The sequence below is a fragment of the Perognathus longimembris genome, chromosome 27 (assembly GCF_023159225.1).
Source record: "Perognathus longimembris pacificus isolate PPM17 chromosome 27, ASM2315922v1, whole genome shotgun sequence".
Lineage (NCBI taxonomy): Eukaryota > Metazoa > Chordata > Mammalia > Rodentia > Heteromyidae > Perognathus > Perognathus longimembris.
In genome coordinates, this window is record NC_063187.1 from 1,775,370 (window position 1) to 1,798,078 (window position 22,709).

Genomic DNA, 22,709 nt, shown 5'->3' on the forward strand with positions numbered 1-22,709 from the left:
CTTTTCACAAGACTCAAATATATGTGCTGTGCCAGGAAAGAGATAAATACGGCCCAGATTGTCCTCCTAGAGAGAGGAGACTTTAAAAAAGTGATTAAAGAAGTGTATCACAAGGCTGAACATAGTAAGACAACATAAGGGGGGGTGAAATGGAAAAAGCCATCAGAGAAAGTTCTGGAAAATCTTGGGAACAATGGTAAAGGAAGCTGCCAGTTTGTCCTTGGTGAAGGTGGCTATATTTAATATGCAGAGAACTGCCAGGAAATATTTTTCCAGGCAAAAGAGTCCACATGAATAGAAACTGAAGCTACTAAGTATGGAAGGTAGGCAGCCTAGAAGCCTGGTTACAATGGATGGGTCACTAAGTTCGTAAAAGGAAACCATAGAAAATAAAGTTTGAAAAGTTTGCTAACACCAAATGATAAAAGAGTTTTCCTTAACATGCAAGGTAACAAAGCATTCTATAGATAGTGGTTTCATGCCAAGTGCTGGTGGTTCACTCCTGTCATCTTAGCCACTCAGAAGGCTGCGATCTGAGGATTGAGGTTCAAAGGAAAGTCCATGAGATTCTTATCTCCAATACTACTCAAGTGGTAGAGCCCTAACCTTGAGCAAAAGAATGTCAGGAACAGCCACCAAGGCCCAGAGTTCAAGTAGCAGGACTGGAAAAAGAAAAAAAAAAAAAGGACAGAGAGATTTTGTACAAAGGGCTGATGAGACTAAGCATGGTACGGCTCACCTATAATCCTGGGGGTCTGGAGCTTACAGGCAGAAGGATCACAACTTGGTGGTCAGTTTGTCTCACAAAGGACTGATTTATCAGTCAGACACAGGAAAAGCTACCAGTGAGTGGTGTGGGGACTGGCGGGAGAGGCATTAGTTGTTTCCTTATTCTACATGTACGAGATCAGGACTTCTTTATAGCAGGCTGATTGGTCCTCAGTGACAGAAGGCTAACACCGGGGACATGTCTAACCTGCCATTTGAACCCACGCCCGTTCTAAACATACACCATCACCACGGAAATAACTTCATGGCTGCAGGACTGTGGTACTGACTAAACCCAAGAAACCATTTTGTCACTATATGCAAAATTATTTCCCAGAGTTAAGGAGAAACAAAACAGGTCACTCTTTTCTAAAACCTCATTGTCTAAGTATTTAGGATGTTGCTGGGCTCTGTGGATTACAGTTTGAAGCCAAGCTGAGTAGGAAAGTGTATAAGTTAGAAGAAAAAAGCCAAGTGGCACTGTGGCTCAAGTGGTAGAGTGCTAGCCTTGAGCAGAAGAGCTCAGGGACAGTGCCCAGGCCCTGAGTTCAAGCCCCATGGAAACCAATGGAAAAAGAAAGAAAGAAAACAAAAGCCAGAAGTGGAGGTTTGGTTCAAGTGGTGCAGCAAAAAAGCCAGGGGCCATGAGTTCAAGCCCCAGTACTGACACCCCACCCCCCCCAAAATAAAGGAATGAATGAAGAATGAAGAAATGGTGACTTGGAATGATTACACAATTAGACAATATCCTAACCTTCCACAAGTACTAAGTGATCAGCCAAGGTGTGAATAACTCCTTGTCTCAAGACAATATCACTTATTATAATATCTTTTTTTTTTTTTTTCTGGTCTAGGGCTTGACTTCAGGGCCTGGGCTCTGTCCTTGAGCTTCTTTGGCTCAAGGCTAGTGCTCTACCACTTGAGCCACAGCACCACTTCTACCACTTCTGTTTTTTTTTCTGAGTTGTTTTAGTGGAGATAAGAGTCTTACGGATTTTTGTTTTGTTTTGTTTTGCCAGTCCTGGGCTTGGACTCAGGGCCTGAGCACTGTCCCTGGCTTCTTTTTTTTTTTTTTTTCTCAAGGCTAGTACTCTGCCACTTGAGCCACAGCGCCACTTCTGGCCATTTTCTATATATGTGGTACTTGGGAATTGAACCCAGGGCTTCAAGTATACGAGGCGAGCACTCTTGCCACTAGCCCATATTCCCAGCAGAGTCTTATGGATTTTCCTGCCCTGGTTGGCTTCAAATCACAATCCTCAGATCTCAGCTTCCTGATTAGCTGATTAGCCTCCTGATTATCGGTGTAAGCTTCTGGCACCCCTGAAATGCTATCTGGGAAACAAGCTAGGAAGTTCAATTAAAAGTTAAAATGCAAACTACCTGTCATGGTAAAGAGGAAATCTACACTTAAACCATAGCAGGGGGAGTTAGGTCATTTCTTCTCCCCATTTATTCTGTTCAGCTTTAGCACTTTCTCAAAGAAGCAAAACACCCAACAGTCAAAATGAAGGCGAGGCCAGCTGTGAATACATTTTACTGGCTGTTGAAGGCTGAGTTGTATCTCCCAAATGCAAGGAGCACTTTCTTAATGTCAGTGCCTGGAAAGGATTGGAGAATAGATTCTTTGTAGTGAGAATGAACCAGGAAACCATCTGGTTAGGGTGGAGCCTACATCTCCCATCTTACATCCTGGTCTTCCTATGAGGGTGGAGAAAAGAGATGCCATCCCCAGACCCCTCCAAAATAAGACAGGCACAGTAGCAGAAGGCAGGGTGGCCCCCAGGGAGCCCAGGGAGGCAAGGGTTGTCAGACAGACAATGCAGAAGGGTGGTATAAATTCTCTGTCAACATCCCTTATCAACATCTGGATCTAGATTCTGCTGGGCAGAGCCGGGAGGGATAGGTGGCCATGATTCAGAGAGCCCATAGAGGGGCTGTTTTCTGGTAGACCGATGGCAAAATACAACCATGGATCTAAGATCAGTGAGTGAAGACTGTATCGCTCAACATAAGGGAAAGAAGTAGGGGCGTTTAGAGAAATGACATCATTAATTCAGCTCGAGAGGGTTTCTGGGACATTGGTTCTGTTAGAATTACTTGAATCATCAGCCCTGAGGTTATTACTCAGTTCTCCTGGACGTGATCGGTTCACTGAAGATAGGGGGCAAAATGTTCTCCATGCTGGGTGAATGTGTGTGTATGAGAATAGGTTGTACTTGGAATTCTTTTCCAGTATAGATAATGTGTATTTGGGATGTGTGTATTCTCAAATGTTTATGTTGTGTATATTATCAAATGTAAAAATACTTATGTGTGTGTACATATGTATATATATATGAATTATTTACCATTACAGATACTATGTATTTAGAATGCATATATTCTCATATGTATGTGTGTATATATATATTACATATATATATATATATATGCCTGAATCTTTCCATCCATCTATGTATATCTCTACATGTCTATGTTTGCATTCTTCATTTCATACTCTGATTGCTATTGCTCATGTTTCTGGTAGTATATTTTCTGTCTCTTTTGTTCTTGTTATCTGCACAATATTTTTAGGATAAAATGTACAACAGGTGTTAATCTCTAAATAATTATCTAACAACTGTCTTCTAAATCCACTATGTAAGTGATACAGTTACTGGCTAAATAAGCTAATTTTTATTAGTTCAATTAGAAATACTTAAAGAAATTTTGACAGCAAAATTATATTGTATTCCATTTTCATATGCCTTCTTTTGAACTAAGATAGAAATACATATTTTAACTTGGATATATATTTATATAGACAGATTGTATATATTTACATGTAATATGTAAACATGTAAAACCTATCCATATGAAGCTATCTATATAATCTATATATCTGTAAAATCAATACCTCATCTATTTCTCTCTATATTCATTCAATTGAATGAGTTGGTGATAAATCATCTGTAGTTGAGAAAAAAAGTTATTTTCCAAAAAATGAATGCAACAATTTTTTAAAAGTATACCACTGGAATTTTAAGTGTCATTTTCCACCCTTCTTCAAAGCATTAATAACAATTGAATGCAGAGGCTCTTGAACACGAGACACTTTCCCACTTGAGCTACCTCCTTAGCACTTAGGATTTTATTTGTTTTTGAGATTAGGGCCTCACCACTTTGTTTGGGTTGACCTCAAATTCATGATTCTCATGACTTTATACCTCTTGACTACATCCTTGAGGTTAGAGCCATGGAACACCATAGCCAGCCTAATAGTTACATTCATAATAAATCTATTTATTTATAAAGTTTGACCAGATATCAATATGTATAGCAAGGCATAACAATAGGAAATATCTATATATGATGGAAAAATTAATATACATTGGATTTTCATGGGATTGTTTACAATTGACAATTGTCTCTTTGTGAGGGATTGAGTTTCACACCCTAGAATACGGGGCAAACAGACAATGTGTCACCTGTTCCTATCAGCTCCTTCTGCAGAGTGACTTCTCTTTGGAAGAGTGTGTGTGTGTGTGTGTGTGTGTGTGTGTGTGTGTGTGTGTGTGTTAGGGGGTGAAGGAGGCGTGCATGTGACATGTCTGCATTGAAGTAACAGCAGTGGCACTCAAAGAACATTTGTCTTTTCTCCAGAATGCTTCACCTTCTGCAGGGAGCAATTTAGCTAACAAAAATAATTCTATCTTTCTCATGAAAGTGGGCCTCGTTTAACTCTTCTTGACCTCTGGATAAAAGTGTTCATAGCCAAGAACTGATTTTCACTATTCACATAGAGATTTTTAAAAAATACATATTGTCTTCAATCATATGGAAATTCTGCATCCCATGTTACAGAGGTGCTGGAAGTAAGGGAACAACCAACAAAATGTGATGAATTTCAGATAAAACTTGGAGAACTTGTAACTTAGTGTGCTTCTATACGAGGTAACTATTGTAAAGATTTATACAGCGGGGTAGTAGGGAAATTCAATTCGATTAAGGTGAGAGCTCATTCAGTGATGTAAATTGACAAAGACACTGAAGACAGCATGCCTCGTTATTCGCACAGAGAAGAGAAAAAGAGAATCTTGGACAGTTTACGGTTTTCTCAGGCAACACTTGTGCCCATTGTTCTTTCGGATCATTTACTATTTTGTGTGTGTGGTGATGAAAAGCTGCAGAAGGCCTAAGATGTACATTTGGGACTGTGATCCAGCCGAGTCTCTTAGACATCACACTGCTACATCAGCCACAAATAAGAGACAATTATAACCAACGTGGAAGTAAATTCTGCTGCTTTTTGTTTGTTTCTTTGTGCTGGTCATAGGCTTGAATTCAGGGCCTTTTGGCTCAAGGCTGCCTCTCTACCATATGAATTACAGCTCCACTTCTTGGTTTGTGGTGGTTAATCAGAGATAAGTGTCTCATGGACTTTCCTGTCCTGACTGACTTCAAGTCAGGGTCCTCAGATCTCAGCCTCTTGAGTAGCTTGGATTACAGGAGTGAGCCACTAGAGCACAGAAGGAGATATATATCAAATTTTCAGCTGTGTCTGCTCTGCTTTCCATATGGTGAGGAAACCACCATGAAAAATGGAGTAAAAAAGTTTCATGGGCTGGGAAAGTGACTTAGTGGTAGAGCGCTTGCCTAGCATGCATGAAGCCCTGGGTTCAATTCCTTAGTACCACATACATAGAAAAAGCCTAAAGTGGCGCTGTGGCTCAAGTGGTAGAGTGCTAGCCTGAGCAAAAGAAGTGCAGGGACACTGCCCAGGCCTTGAGTTCAAACTCTTCCACTGTCAAAAAAGTAATGTGTGTGTGTGTGTGTGTGTGTGTGTAATTTAAATAATATATATATTTATGTGTGTATGTGTTAAGTCTGTTTCCAAATCTCTGATCTACATATATCTCCAAAAGCCTTTCAAGGAAAATGTCATGTTTTTTTTTCCCCATTTCCCTCCCCTGGGCTTCCCCAGGCTCCCCAAAGAACAGATTCTGTCAATAGAGAGAAATTCTATTTCTTTTCTGTCCTGAACTCTTCCACAATCAGTGGATTCTAACCAACACACCCACTGGTGCTTCGACATCTGAAATTGCTGCCACAATTGCAGTGGGTTTAATCCAGTGGAACTCTAAGATCCTGGCCATCTTTGTTCTGTGAACATTGGCTCAAAGATGAGAAGGAAGAAGGAATTTCCGCTGGCTGAGAAGAATACTTGGATTATTTGGTCTCTACCTGACTGATGGTAATTTTGGGGTCCTTCATATTTTGCATGAAGATGAATACTTTAAACTTTAAAGGGCCCCTAAACAGCCAGGCACTAGTGGTGCACACTTGTCATCCTAGCTACTCAGGAGGCTGTGATCTGAGGATCACGGTTCAAAGCCAGCCCGGACAGGAAAGTCTGTGAGACTCTTATCTCCAATGAGCCACCAAAAATCCAGAAGTCGAGCTGTGGCTTAAGTGATAGAGCACTAGCTTTGAGCAAAACAACAACAATAATAACAAACAACAATAATAAACACTCAGGAACAGCGCCCAGACCCGGAGTTCAAAGCCCAGCACTAGCATGCGCTTGTGCGCACACACACACACACACACACACACTTAAACATTCCAGTTCTATTACAAACATTGTAATGAACTGTAACTTCATTAAACTATTTGGCTAATATAGTTTACATTTTATAGTTTCACCATTCTTTAACCTTTGTTATTATTAGTTAGCTATCATCCACCAAGGGCAAACAGTGTGTTCTTAATTACTGCTCTCCCACCTTAAGCAAGGTATTGCATAACAAACAGAGAAAGGGCCTAGAGCATTCCTTGCTATCATGTTTATTAATTACAGCTCTGGTGGCACAGAGAAGACTTATATTTCCGGTGCGAGCAGGTGGGTGGGGAAATGGCGGAAGGAGAGCCTGGGTGACTGAGAGCCTGAGTAGGGAGAGATCATTAAAGCACATGATGGTGACAGAAATCCCACAGACATTTAGCTCAGCTTAACACAGCAAGAGAGGAATAAAACTTTATGGCTAGCAAGGTGGACAGAAGGGATGAGGAGTAACAAAACAATAGCTGCACCTGCTAAAATAGCTTTCTGTCCCTCCTATACGTTAAAGCTGTTCTGTAAAGAGGAAATTTGTTTAACCGAATTCCAGTTACCTGAAGAGTCAATGGCACCCACTGAGAAAGGTGGCTAAGCTGATCAGTTATTTCCTGTGTGATTTTAGGCCATGTTGCCCTTGGCTGGTGGTTGTCAAGGAAAATAAAAGTTTACCATTTCTTAAACTGGCTGAATACAATAATTTGAGAGCATTGGACATGTCTTAAATAGCTTAAGTGGGTTATTAACATCCTTCAAAGATTTTAAAATTAAAGAGACACTTGAAGCTCAAGATACTTAACTGTTTTTGAAAATTCCTTCTTTGCAGAAGAAAGATTAATTAATGTATGCTAAGAGTATTCATTCTAGCTGGCTACAATGATGGTAGTAAAATTTTAACCTAGCAGAGTGACCATTCTCCCCCATTTTAGGCAAAAAATATGAAATGCAAAGGATGTAATGAGATGAAGAAGAAAGGACAGGAATGATACGATATTTTAGGGCCAGAAGCCGGAAATGATTTCAACCTGGGCAAAGTGATAGCAGACATGATTTCAGAACTCGAGGTGAATTGAACTGTCTCAGTGCTGTGGCTGGTTATTCTTCAATATAAAAAAACCACCCAACGTGGCTTACACATCACCCTAGATGCTTACAGTTACCACCCCGGTTTGTTATTTCTATTTTGATGACTATACTCAGTAAGAAAATTGTTAGATGACTCCATTGGGTCAAGACATAGATGGAACACAGGATTATTGGAGGAATTAAGAATGGTCTGTCCACATAGACAAACTAAATAAAGTATAATAAGGATAGTATTATAAGATTGACAAAGTATCTAGAATTTTCTATAAGGACAAGCATTATTAGCATATTCGTGCTACCTAGAGTATTAATTTTTTTATTTAAGAAGCTAACACAAAATTCTGATGGATAATTATTTTTGAATCTTGTTCTTTTTTTTTTTCTTTTAATTTTACTGAGGTGGATCTGTTATCCAAGAATGATTTCATGTCACATACACAGGCACATGTGAGAAGGCATTACAGTAAAAGACCTAGCTTAAGCCAGGAAGCCAGGGTGTGAAATAGCAGACAGCAAGCAGAAAGCAGACAGGGGTTAAAGACATGCAGTGCTATAGAAAGAATTGTTATTTTTGTTAGTTGGTCATGGGGCTTGAACTCAGGGCCTGGGCTCAGTCCCTGAACTATTTTGCTGAAGGTTAGCACTCTACCACTTGGAACAACAGTTCTGCTTCCGTTTTGTTCCCTCCTCGCCCCCACCCCCCCAGTAGTTAATTGGAGACTTGTGGACTTTCCTGCCCATGCTGGCTTTGAACCACGACCCTCAAATTGCAGCCTTCTGAGTAGCGAGAATTACAGGTGTGAGCCACCAGCACCCAGCTAAGTGGAAAGGGTTTTACTTGTCTGGAGTGCACATGTAATGCATGTAAGAGAAGTATGCTTTTAACCACTGAAGAGATTACATTCAGTGTCTGAAAGACTAGAGATTTAGAGAAATGGTTCACTGTCCTGTTCTCTACATAAAAGAAAAAGAATAAAAATCAAACTTTTTTAGTAATGCTAAGAAACAGAATTTTCCACTAAATGAAGGACTAAGAACATATCACAAGCCTTCTGGGGGGAGAGTGATAAATTACAAAGTTTTGCAACAGGTGAAAAAGTAAAAGTGATTGCATAATAAGATTTTTTCCTGACAAAGATATCTATCCATCCATCCATCCATCCATCCATCTACCTACCTACCTACCTACCTACCTACCTACCTACCTTTAAATGTTCTTTGCAAGTGTCTCAACTACTGTTTAACGGAAAAACATGTCGGACACTACTTTTATACCAGGACACCATTCTTTTTCCCCTCTCTATTTGAATAATTTACAGAGTCTAGTGTTACAATGTTAGCTACAATGTTCCTAAAAGGATCATATCTAGATCCAGATTTGAAATCACTAACAGTCATTCCTAAAAGAAAAATAAGAAACATTAGCAATGAAATGTATGTTGTTAGGAAATCAATTATTTAAAAGTCATTTTGAAAAATGAAATGATTTATACATGGGAGTGTCCCAAAAGGGAAAAAAAGCATGTAAGTATACCTTCCAAAATATACTTCAGATAATTATAATGAATCACGGTTTTAAAAATCTTAAGTACTCTATGACATCATTGGTAATTTTTATGCCAACATTCAAGTGTTGTTCTAATTTCTTTAGCAGGAGATTTAACACGTTTTTCAAATTCCATATAACTAAGCTAAATTAAATGGATACTGAACAGTTCCTGCTCATTTTGTGCTTATGGGTTTTGCTTTATTTATTTATTTAGCTGTTCCTGGGGTTTGAACTCAGAACCTGAGCACTGTCCCTGAGCAATGTGACTCAAGGCTGGTGCTCTACCACTTGAGCCACAGCACCACTTCCAGTTTTCTGGTGGTTAACTGGAGTTTAGAGTCTCGTGGACTTTCCTGCCCAGGCTGGCTTTGAACCACAATCCTCAGCTCTCAGCCTCCTGAATAGCTGAGCTTATAGGCATGAGCCACCTGTGCTCAGCTATTATTCCAGAGACCATATTGTGCTCACAAAGGAGGCTAAAGTAATTAGGATTTACTGTATTTACCTTACTTAAGAATCTATAGACCATAAAGGAAGAATACTTTATGTGAATCAAAAGAAAATATACTTGAAACAGAAGTGCCCTGCAATTTTCAGATGGTGACATACATATTATGTACATGCAAATAATGATTGAATAAAAACCTGGTTGGTTGGGTGCATTTCCCTTCTGTAGATCTTACAGTTCTGTGAATCCAAGTATTCTTTCTTTAAAATAGGATAGATTTGTTTTTCACTTAGGGTTGAAAGTAAAAGCATAGCCTCAACTTTTTCTTTATATCCTATAACCATGTGGTCTCATCTAGAAATGGAAGAGTATGCTAAACATGTATTTTCAATATGAAACACGTACATAGGGAGGGGAAAGAATGAACATGAGTTCAGTTTCCTTCCCTGGATGAAAATGTCAACCAGTACCAGGGATCATATTTTCATTATTCAAGTGCTTTGAGGCATCCATTGGGCCAAAGTTAACTGCTTATACAAATAATGTTAAGAATTTATTTTTTAAAAATGGAACTAGGGTTGGGAATGTGGCTTAGTGGTGAGTGCTTGCCTAGCATACATGAGGCCCTGGATTCAATTCCTCAGTACCACATACACAGAGAAAACCAGAAGTGGTGCTGTGGCCCAAGTGGTAGAGTGCTAGCTTTAAGCTACAGAAGCTCAGGGACAGTGCCCAGGCCCTCAGTTCAAGCCCAAGGATGGGCAAAAAAACTGGAAGTAGGAAAATTGAGGGGATGGATGGAGTTGGAGTTGATGAGAGAATGATGGAAAGGGTTACACTGGTTAAGATATGCTGAGTTCATAAACTGATACACTAAATTGAAACCCCTTGGCACAACAAGAATAACAATACTCTTTCAAAAAACTAAATAGACATAGAAAGCTGCAACCGGTAACATATATATGCATATATTATATATACAGATATATATAATAATCTGAACATATACAGATATATATAATTTTCAATTTGGTAGTCTCAAGATAAAGAAACAAATTTTCTCCAATGCATGGACATCACAAAAACAAATTGTAACCTCAACATCCCGACATTTGCTTTGTTGTTATTTGCCGGTGGGATAATTTTTTTTTGTCTCTGTCCCTGTGAGATGTACACTGTGCATATACCACATTCTGATATATACATTACTTCCTTTTCAAACGTCTCTCAGGGCTTCTGAGGCTGACTGATGTAAGATGTTATTTTGAACATACCAAAGCATCTCCACGCGCGCCGGTCTTTTCTTTTCAGCCCGCATTCCTTGATAAGTGGCAAAAGCTTCCCACTTATCAGTCACTCAAAGTGTCTGTGGCTGTCAGATGTGTACAAAGCGTAATCAGTTTGGAAGCGGAGACACCAGCATTTTTCTTCTCAGCTTGAAGCAAACACGTTTTGACTGCTAGTCATTCAATTTTAAAGCATCCTCAATTAGGGGCGGGTGAGGATATAAAGAAAACACATCCTAAACACCTCCACCAGGCAACAGAGAAATTTTATTGTTATCTCTTGATTTACCTTAGAGTAGCCCCATCCCTCTTCTTTTTAAAATTTTTTTTCCAGCTACATGACATGGGTTCTGGTGACAACAAAGTCTCCATCAGAAAAAGGCAGCCATAATATATTATCCAAACATTCTGGAATGTTCCAGGCCGACCCGACTGTTTTCTCAACCTCTCTCTCTCTCTCTTTCTCTCTCTCTCTCTCTCTCTCTCTCTCTCTCTCTCTCTCTCTCTCTCTCTCTCTCTGTCTCCCTTTCCCTCAACAGTGAATCACCCCATGGGGGGGGGAATCAAACAAATTACTTTTAAAATTAAATTACTTTTAAAATTAAAACAAAATTTAATCTTCTAGGCTTACTCTGTTTATTGGTGATCAACTTTTTTTTTTAACTTCTGAGACTGGGATTTGAACTCAGTACTTTGTCACTTTCCCTTACTGGCTAGCACTCTACCAACTGAATGTGATTGTCTTCTTAATTCCGTGGCAACATCTGATCCAATGGAGTGAGGAAATAAAGTAAAAAGTGAAAGGAAAGAACTAGAAGTTATATCAGATGATCCAAGAATAGTTGTGAGGCTACTGGCTGAGCAAAGAAAAGCTAGACTGAAGCCGAAAGGGATAGAAAAATGTATTCAGAACTAATCCTTATGAGAAAAGGGAAAGATAAATTACATATGCATTTTGGTAATAAAGAGAGAAGCACAAATGAAAACTGCTGAAAAATGACACACAGCAATTTGAGTGTGTATATGAAAATGCAACTCACACACTCAGTCTATACCCAATAGAAAGTTATGTGTATGATATTGAAAAAGTAGCTCAATCTCTCTCTCTCTCTCTCTCTCTCTTTTTGTCAATCCTGGGGCTTGTACTCGGGGTTTGAGCGCTGAGTTCTTTTATTCAAGGCTGGCACGCTACCACTTTGAGCTACAGCTCCACTTCGAGTTTTCTGGTGGTTCAATGGAGATAAGAGTCTCATGGACTTTCCTGCCTGGGATGGCTTTGAACCGTGATCCTCAGATCTCAGCCTCTTTGAGTAGCTAGGATGACAGGCATGAAACTCTAGCACCTGGCTCCTGTCTTCTTAGTTTCTTTCTTCCTTTCTTCCTTCCTTCCTCCGTCCTTCCTTCTCTTTATTTTTTTGATAAAATTTTATTTTGGCAGTGTAGGGAATTGAACTCAGGGCCTTCTGCTTGTTGGGCAGGTGCATTAACTTCTTGATCCAAGTCGCTAGTCTCTTTGTGCACTGGTTACTTTTCAGGTGGGTTCCAGTTAGGTCCAGACTGTACTGGACACGCATATGCTTCACTGTGGGGCTGGGGACGTCTGGTGCATGCTAAACTGTACCCAGCTATGGGTTGAGATGGAGTCTCTTAAACTTTCATTCTATTCTAGTCATGTATAGCAATCCCATAATCCTGACCTCCCAAGTAGCTAGGATTATAGACTTGCACCACCACACACAGCTCCTGTGGTTGATTTGGGTGTCTGAACCTGTGCTGATGGATTGTTATGTGAGACAGAATAGTGAGGTTTTGACAACACCAAATGGCAACTGGTGTTCTATTCAGCCAGGAACAGGTTAAGAAGAAACTTGATGAAGATAGTGAAAAGAATGTTTGAGAAATGTACAATTCGATATTTCTATCAGAGAGGGGTTCATTTAAATAGGCCAGGCAGACCCATAGGTCTTCCCTCTGAAAGAGACGTCAGTTGGTGAGACAATCTGATGGGTATTATCTTCAGAACAGAACACAAAGCAACTCAGCTAAGTGATCTCAGGAGGCGAGCACAGGTTAAAAAAAAAATCAGGTGATGGAGCCTTTGAACAGCTCAGTCTTATTGCAGCTGGGAGGGAAAGCCACAAAATGAGCCTGAGAATGGGGATTAGAAAGTCAAATAGAAAAGCAAAGTGTGTGTTTTTCTTGTGTGTGAATATTCAACTGAGCATTGTTCAAAAAATAAATAAACCTGTAATCTTAGCTACTCAGGAAGCTGAGATCTGAGGATCGCAGCCTGGGTAGAAAAGTTTGTGAGGCATTTATCTCCAATAAATTACTGAGAAAAATCTGGAAGTGGTGCTGTGGCTCAAAGTGGTAGAGTGCTCTAATCTTGAGCCAAAGAAGCTCAGGGACAGCATCCAGGCCCTGAGTTCAAGCCCTAGAATTGGCAAGAAAATAAAGGTGTGCGTGTGTATGTATGTCTACCTTCATACTTTACCACTGAGAGTTCAGGTATGTAGAACACTGATAATTTATCGTGTCTACAATAGTCACTGCAGAAAAAGGGATTCACATTCTTTATTTTCTCTCCTTTAACAACTAAAGCCATAGGCAAGCTAGTATCATGAAAGTTGTTTTAGTTCCTTATTTTTTCTTCCCAAAACTGTACACACACACACACACACACACACACACACACACACACACACACGTTTCTCATTGTCTTTAAGTAACAGGGAAGTTTCCAAGTGAAAGCTCAGAAGAGTAGCAGTCATTCCCTAGTCTAGAGAATTAAGTAAATTTATCGAGTGTTGAGAATTCCTGGGTATGAGGCTTGGAAGGGTGAGGGAACTACTCTCCTTCCCAGAATCCTCTGCTCACTTCCTGTCCAGGGTCTGTTTATTTCTCCTTCCCAGAATCCTCTGCTCACTTCCTGTCCAGGGTCGGTTTGTTTTACTGCTGTCTCATTGTGACCCATTTGTTAGTCTTCTCTAGTCACAACAGGAAGTAGAAATTCCTTATGGAGACTTTGTTTACACCACCCTTTACTTTACAATAAAGGTGATTTTTAAAAAAACTAAAGTAGTTTCTCTTAGGCCAACACTGACTTCTAGTCTCAATGTTCCAAACCCTTGTGAGCTTTGTTGAGTGGCTTCGTTTTTGTTTTGTTTCCTTCTGCTGGGAGTGTGATTCCCAGGATTTCATCTGAGTCTAGATGGATCCCCGACTCCCTTTCCCCCCTTTTGTGAACTGATGAGAACCAGTGATCAACTTTGTGTACAGGTCACTTTTGGGGGGAAAAAAGGTTGGGAAGTCCTGGGAAAATAGCAGTTTTCCCTCCTTTTCTGGGACATTCTCAGAGATTCCCGAAAGGCCATTGAAAATGTGTAAAGAAGCAAAATAGCAAAATGGAGCCGTGGTCCTCACTGGACACCACATGGAAAATGAACTCTACAACTTGCTGGTGGAACAGGAGGGGAAAACTGGGAGAGAGCAAGGGAAGGGGGGACATGGTCCAAGAAGAAATGTGTTCTTTATCTGCCTCATGTAACTATCACCCCTCTGTATATCCTTTATCACAGCGATAACCATTTTTAATGGAAGTAGCTATTGTAGATGTCAACGAGTTGGAACCACAGCTCAGACAGGACTTTCATCTAGAACACAGCAACACTAAATAGAGCCTAAATGATTGTCTATGTAGATTACTTTACATTAGAATTCTATGCAGAAATCGTACAGAAAGTCTGACAAACAAAAATAGCATAGACATGGGACAACAGAGAAAAAAGCATCCGGAAGTTTAGCTCAGATTTGGCATTTAAAAAAAACAAACGTTAAAAGGAAAAGAATTTCTTTCCATGAAATATATCTTCTACATTTTTTTGTTAGCCATGTCAGGATGAATTTCAAAAATTAGGATCATAACTCCCACCTCTCTTGACAACATCACTTCAACTCAAGGGCCATGCAGGTTTGGGTTTTTAGTTCCCGTCGCAATGAAGGACATCCATCATTAAGGTTATATAGATAAACTTCTAAGCCAAGTGTGATAGCTATGACAGTAGGGGCTCAGGGGTGGAGATCTAGAGAATCACAGCTTGAGGCTAGCCTCAGTGAGACCTCATCTCAACCAATGAAAGCACGGTAGGACGGGGCATACCCATCAGCTGTGCTGGGATTGTACATAGGAAGATTTTAGTCCAGACATAAAATCGAGACTCTAGACAAAAATGTGATAATTAACAAAAACAACAATAATAATAAAAACCAAAAGGTGACATGCTTTCAGTGATAAAGTGACCAGTGCAAGAAGATCAAACTATACGACTGCCAAAAGTATTCTCTGTATTAACTATTATTGCGTAATAAAACAAAAACCAACAACAAGAAAAACAACAAGAGATACAAAAGGCCAGGAGGCAATAGAAAAGTGAGAATTCAGAGGTTTGATTTGTCCTGGTCAGTTTGGACAACTTACTTACGACCAGTTTAAAAAAAAAATCAGAGTATAAAAATGAACAAATGAATAGAAACAAAGGCAATCAGAAATCCTAAGAAATCACAAAAGTCTCCTCAGAAAGGAACTATGGAAGGCCTACTAGACTACCCAGAAAACATACCAACATGTTTCTATAGAATTATAAACAATTGGCATAGGCTTTCAACTGTCAAGATTCCCCGGCTGGTAAAGGACACACCACCTTGTGTTTTATCTGTTCCAGAGGAGTAGAAAGAGAGAAACTGGCAGGTAGAGTGGGGAAAGGGAGATGCCGAACTCACTGACAAACCAGGTGGCAAGACACACATTCCTATGCAAGCAAATGACAGACTTGATTGACATATTATGGTAGCTTGGGGGTGGGGAATAGGAGAGGATGTCAGAGTGACAGTAAGTGACCTAAGAACATATTTAAGCTTCTGGGTTAAAGTATAAAAATTTTAAGTCAGAAGGAGCAGTATAATTTTATCTATCATCTATATCTATCTATCCATCCATCCATCCATCTACCTATTTATCTATCTATCTATCTATGTATCTATCTATCTATCTATCTATCTATCTATCTATCTATCTATCTATCTATCTCATCTATCTTTTTTTCTTTCTTGCTGGTCCTGGGGCTTGAACTCAGGGCCTGAGCACTGTCCTTGAGCTTTTTCTGCTCAAATCTATCACTTTGAGCAAAAAGAACGCTTAAAATGGCTCAGTGTCCATTCTAAGCAATGGAGGAAGAAAAAGAAACTATAGTCCTTTACTTTTCTTCTCCAGGACAAGGCTGTCTTCTCACGTGGACACTCTTCCAGAAAGTTAAAGACAGAGGAAAAATTTGACTTCAAAGCTACTTCTTTCACTCCATTGCCTCTTCTAATCAACTCACTGAATGTCAAGAAACATCCTGTCCAGTTGTTTTATGTTTTATTACACTTGCTGGAGCTCAAGGAGTTAAGAATACATTGGCTCCTCAGGCTGAATTGCTACCTTAATTGCCTGGTATTTATTTATGGCATTTCCAGCCTCCCAAAGAGACTGGGTTACCTTATAAGTTCTTTATGCTCCTGTTTGTGCTTTGGGAGACTTGGTGGGGGGGGGAGGGTTAAAATGCTTCCAACTTACCCCACTTGGAGAAAGAAATCATAAATCAGCAGGTTAGTCAGGTACTATTTTTTTTCACCTTTCACGTCTTTATGCTTTCAATACAATATATCTCAATGGATTTCTTTCTGCCTGATAATTTTATCAAGAATTGCCCAAAGTCTAATGAGCTCAGAGAACTTGGGCTCCAATAAAATGAAACCTTTTAACCACACATTGGTAGAGCCCATGATCACAACTTTATCATTCAATTGTGCAAAAGTCAAGTTGAATTTATTTTATTTATTTATTTATTATTATTATTACTATTTTTATTTTGGAAAAGTTCCCAGGGAAAGAAAACTCATTTTTAAAACTTTGGGCTATTCAACCTTAAATGGTAGACTGTTGGTGAAATAAAATTAAACTGGGTCAAAACTCAGGACATATGGAATGCAACCAATTCTGCACAAGTAACAAACTAGCAACCCTGGAAAAAACTGTAACCTGACTTTGTGACTGTTGAGAAATGTAAAAATGAGAGATGAGTTTAATAAAAACTCCGTTAAATCCCGTGTAGTTGTAAAAGAATACAAATTTGGAATACTGACCTCAGTTTTCAGTCATTTTTGTATGCTGATTTTATATGTGCTCCCACGTGTGTATGAATGTGTGTGCAGACATGTCCCCGTGCAAATGTGCACACGTGTATGCATGGCAGTGTTCATCTTCCTAGATATCCTCTTCTGGCCAGAAATACTGTCCATCATTGGAAATACAGAAGGAACACATCCTTCATCTCTAATGACTTAATCAAAATCCATTAGTGTTGTCTGCTCTCTAAAATGTCCAGCTCAATTTCACTTAGCAATTAAAGTATCCAGATATGAGTTCTGTGTTATGATTCCCACATCAAGAAAGAGAATACTGAAACTCAGAGGAGGTGAGCAAGTTCTTCAAGATCACAGAGCAGATAAACTATGATGGTGTGAAGGCTGCACTCAGGCACATCTAATTCCACACAAAAATGAATAGAACTGAAATGATATTTCACTACATTAAATATCACGCTATGTTACATCTTAAGAATGAAATTCTTTCCTAGAATATACCATGGATCGCACACTCCCTGGTGAAGAGTGTGATAGGGACAGAAATATCTCCTTTTTTCTACACACGACCCCAGACAGAAGCAATGACCCAAAGCTATGGCTCAGCTGACACACGCTCACCTTCTGAGTCAAAGACAATAACAGAGGTTATTAAATACCAAGTATTCTCCCTCAAGTCAATATAATGGACAAGAGTCAGAGGGGATACTGCAAGGCACTTTTTGGAAAGTTCAAACATGGACCACCCAGTGAGACAGCATCATGAGAAACAGTGATGGAAAGAAGAAATGTATCTGACACAATGCCATACACTTCAGGACTGACTCTCTTTGCTGTTGACAAACATTTTAAAAGCTTACCAAGTCTTGTTGCAGAAGGGTAAGAAACGTACAAGTACAATTTCCTTCTCACACATATGCCTAAAGCTACAGAAACTGTCTTCTTGGAAGCATCAAATATAAAAGGAACTTGAGCTCCAGGAAACACTCAACGTAGGGTCACTATGAAGGCTGTGTGAAAGTCATTCGTTCAATTACCTGCAAAGGGTTTTATAATAGGGAATCAAGATAAACCGTGAGTCCTGGTCATGATTTGAGATGCAAACCATCTCACTACCAATATGATTTAGTGTAAAAACAGGGAACTCCTCTGAACACCTAAAATACTATTTATCAAAACAAATTCCAGGAAATAGAAACAAGGATTTTATTGTTGGTGGTGATGGTGGTAGTGTCATTTGTTTTCTTGTTGTTTTTGTTGTCTTTTGGGGGGTGGAGGTGGGAATGGAAGAGGTAAAGAAATGGTGGGAGGAAGGATGAATAAATGCAAGTAAGGAATTCAACAGACACTATGTGGAAAATGAACAATAAAATCATGTGGAAACAAAAGGAAACTGGGAAATAAAATTGCTAAACTATGGGATACTACAGTCAATAGAGTAAGAGAAAGAAAAGGAAAGGTTCTATCCTGTCCCCTCAAAAATATCTATCTGGGATGACAAAAGATCTTGGAAAGGTTTTCTGAAATCTTGTCAAGTTTTATCTTGTACTAGTGTGCAAAAGTTAGCTAGAGCCAGGCCCCGTGGCTCACACTTGTAATCCCAGCTACTCAGGAGGATAAAATCTGACAAGTTCAGTTTGAAGCCAGCCTTGGTGGACAAATTTACAAGCCTCTTATCCAATTGACCAGCAAAAAAAAGTGCAAAAATGGAACTGTGGCCCAAGTGGCAGAACACCAGCCATGTGCAAAAAAGCTAATCAGGATTCAAGGCCTTGAGTTTAAACCCCAGTATGAATACACATGTTCTGTCTTTTAAGGCTACTAAGCAGAAATATTAGAAGGAGGCATTGCAAAATAGCAGAAAAAGAATCTGTTGACTCTCCTCAAGTCTCATAAAAAGTTGGACAATGTTGAGGAGAGACGAATATTTCTGGTACGCTAACACAATGTTATTTGTACAGAGAACTAATTTATGATACTGCAAAGAATAACAGAAAACTTTAATAAAATGTCTAATCCTAATGAGTTGTGTGAATCAGCCTGGCAGAAAATAGTAACTCCATAAACTCTCTAAAAGGGAAAAGATGTTGACTAAATTTTTGTTCCAATTGGAATTATGCTATTTTAGAGCTAAGGTTACCTTAAAAAAAAAAGGAAAATACAGTTCATAAAGAACTGATTCTTAGCAATTTAATGAAACGTATTCACATGTAGAATCCCATGGCATTTTTTCTCTGGATAAACTGCTGAAAAGTTCCAGAAGCTACCATATCATATCCTGTTCATTGAGTGTTAGAAAGTTAGTGTTAACAAAAGAAAATTTAAATAACCTGGTTTGTAGACTACAAGAAATCAGTATTAGTGCATACAAATAAAACACACATTATACATTAAAACTTGCTTATACATTTTTAAGTATTTTATTTCCAGTGGAAATAAAGATATCTAAACCAACCTCTCATTTAGAGAGATCCCACTAAAAGGAGAAGCAACAAAAAAAATCCTTCCTGACAGGTAATGTATCAAATCATGTATGAAAATTATCCTGTTCTAATTCTTGATGAATCAAGGGTAAGCCACAGAGCAGACCAGCCTATCCAGGTAAAATATTATTTGCTTTGCCTGATATGTAGATCAAGTTAAAGTCATTTGTAGTTACAATGAAAACAATTATGAGACAGTTTAGTTTAACTCCGGAGTATCATTATAGTTCAAAGTTCTGTCAACATAAAATTCACATTGCCCTGTTTTCTAAGGTCTGGAGCAACTATACTAATAGAAAATAGCTAAGGAAACAGAGTCACAATAAGTGATGTAAGTTAATATATTTATTTCTACGAGGCATTAAGGCTGTGTAATTTTTTTAAAGTAGAAATAGCTCTGAATACAGAATAAGTATTTTCAAATAGCAAACAAAATGTAATCTATGGGAAATTATGTATGAATTTGATTGTATATTCATTTTTTTAAAGAAAAAAGGATAATGAGGATGGATATAATAACTTGTGCTTAGAATCCTATCTACCCAGGAGACAGAGATCGAGAGGATTATGGTTAGAGACAAGCCTGGGGAAAGGAAATAAATAGAGATGTCAACTCAGCCAGTACACACACACATACACACACACACACACACACACACACACACACACACACACACACACACACACACTCAAATACTCCAAGCATTGTAGCATGTCTCTTTCATCCCAGCTCCATGGGAAGCATAACAGAAGAAGTCCAGGGTCTTCTGGTGGGGAGGTGGGGGGCAGGGGAAAGCATGAACCTAATGGCAAAACAGCAAAAGCAAAAAGGGCTGGAAGCATGGCTTGAGTGGTAGAGAGCCTGTTTATTAAAAAATGCAAGGCCCCGAGTTCAAACCGCAATGATACCAAAAGATATTTATTACAGATTTGACTTTCTAAAGTCAAAAAAGATCTGTATGCAGACAAGCATGTTCAGTGCTTATTATTTGTTGCCCCAAACCCACCTAATTCAATGGATTTTAGAGAAACACCAGTGTGATGGGTTTTGACTTGAGTACCTGCACTCCTAGATAGAGGTAAATATACACACATGGAACCCAACAAGTATGCTACAATACTTATGGGACTCAACATGCATGGTATACAATTTTCAGTGTGATGTTTCTTCCTCTAGGGAAAAATTAAAAAATAAATTTAACTCTGTGAATGAGTGAAGACCACCACTCCACATTTTTATCAAAGAGAAATTCTAAACTGTTACAACTATCATAGTAACACTTTTTATGAACAGAGACAAAATGTTCCCTCTGAGCCCTGGTTGTGCCAGGAAACTACTGGTGTGATTCAAATTTGGCCTTAATTCCATGGGAAATGTTTCCTATGGAAGGATTGTTTTTGAATTTTATTCATTCATATATTTATTTTTGCTGGTCCTGCACCTTGAACTCAAGGCCTGGGTGCTTGAGCTTCTTTCACTCAAAGCTGCCACTCTACCAGTTGAGCCACAGCTCTACTTCCGGTTTTTTGGTGGTTCATTGGAGATAAGAGTCTCATGGACTTTCCTGTCCTGGGCTGACTTTGAACTGTGATCCTCAGATTTCAGCTTCCTAAGTAGGATTACTGGTCTAGGAAATGGACCATTTTTTAAAACACTTTTCACTTCAAAAATGTGGTGACAAATAAATTATTATGTTCCAGTCTCTGCAGCGGGAAAACAATTTGTCCTTAAAATCCACTGGTGAGCTCAGTTGGTTTCAATTGTAGAACAATTCTCCCAAAAAAGCAAAGTGGTGACCAATCTAACTAGTGGATCAAATAAATCATTTTACTCATAGGATTTTAAATGTTTTTGTTTGTAATTCTATTTCACAACAGAGCTTGTTTTTGTCTACTGGAAATAATAAAAGTTTGAAATTATTGGTTCCTTCATTGACTTGTACTATGACATGTCATATTGCTGACTGTGGAACTGTACCTCCTTTACAATGAGAGGCTGCCACACTTATGTGTGGAATTATTTAAAAGACTTCAAATGCAGAGAACCTGTTATTGAGTATGAAGCTACTAAAAGTGTGCTTTGATCTAAACAAACAACATGGAAATGAGTGAAGAGTTTTAAAGCACAGAATTGAATAACAAGATTCCAGCTATGAATAGACATTCAATTAAAATTAAATTATCATTTAAAATTTAAATTGCTAAATATTTAAACGATTAACTATTATTTAAGTAATTAAATTTAAATAGCGCCTTAAAAATGAGCTGCTCAGGCTGGTTCAAATGTTAAGAGTGCAAACTAGGAGAGAGCAAGGGGAGGGGTGACATGGTTCAAAAAGAAATGTACTCATAGGGTTGGGAGTATGGCCTAGTGGTAGAGTGCTCGCCCAGCATGCGTGAAGCCCTGGGTTCAATTCTTCAGCACCATATATATAGAAAAACCCAGAAGTAGCACCATGACTCAAGTGGTAAAGTGCTAGCCTTGAGCAAAAAGAAGCCAGGGACAGTGCTCAGGCCCAGAGTTCAAGCCCCAGAACTGGCAAAAAAAAAAAAACACCCGTACTCATTACCTGATTTAACATATCCCTTCTGTACATCATCTCTCCAATAGCTATATATGTGCTAATTAGTTATATGCTAGCCAAGTGAGCTCTAAGCCCTGAGTTCAAGCCCAGGTACCACCAATCAAAACGTGTACTTTATAACTTCGTAATTAGATAATTGCAGCTAAATAAATTATAGGCCTTGGGTTAGAAAATCTCATAGATGTTCCATTGTCTTATGAAGCTACTTTCAATCATGTCTCTTGGCCTTATAGTTTAAAAAAGTGCTTTCTACCGGGCTCCAGTGGCTCACACCTATAATCCTAGTTACTCAGGAGGCTGAGATCTGAGGACTGTGGTTTGAAACCAACCTTGGGTAGGAAAGTCCAGGAGACTCTTATCTCCAATTAACCTCCAAAAAAAAGTAGAAGTAGTGCTGTGGCTCAAGTGGTAGAGCACTAATCTTGAGCAAAAGAAGCTCAGGGACAGTGCCTAGGCCATGAGTTCAAGCCCCAGAATCAACACAACACACACACACACACACACACACACACACACACACACACACACACACACACGCACACACATTACTTCTGCTCCTGTATTCTAACTGAACACCATCAGTATTCTTCTGTTTGGGTACTCTGACCCATTCTATTAAAAACACAGACATATTTTTCAACATGAATGCCCAGAGGAAATGAATCACATCTCTAGGGTAATGTCTTTTGATGATGAGGTACAAATTGTTGTCAGCCCACCCA

General features: G+C 39.0%; 1 protein-coding gene across 12 annotated transcripts in view; it reads right to left on the bottom strand.

Moving 5' to 3' along the window:
• Sox5 (SRY-box transcription factor 5) overlaps nucleotides 1-22,709 on the bottom strand; it is an 884,924-nt gene that overhangs the window by 166,137 nt on the left and 696,078 nt on the right. The window lies entirely within an intron of this gene.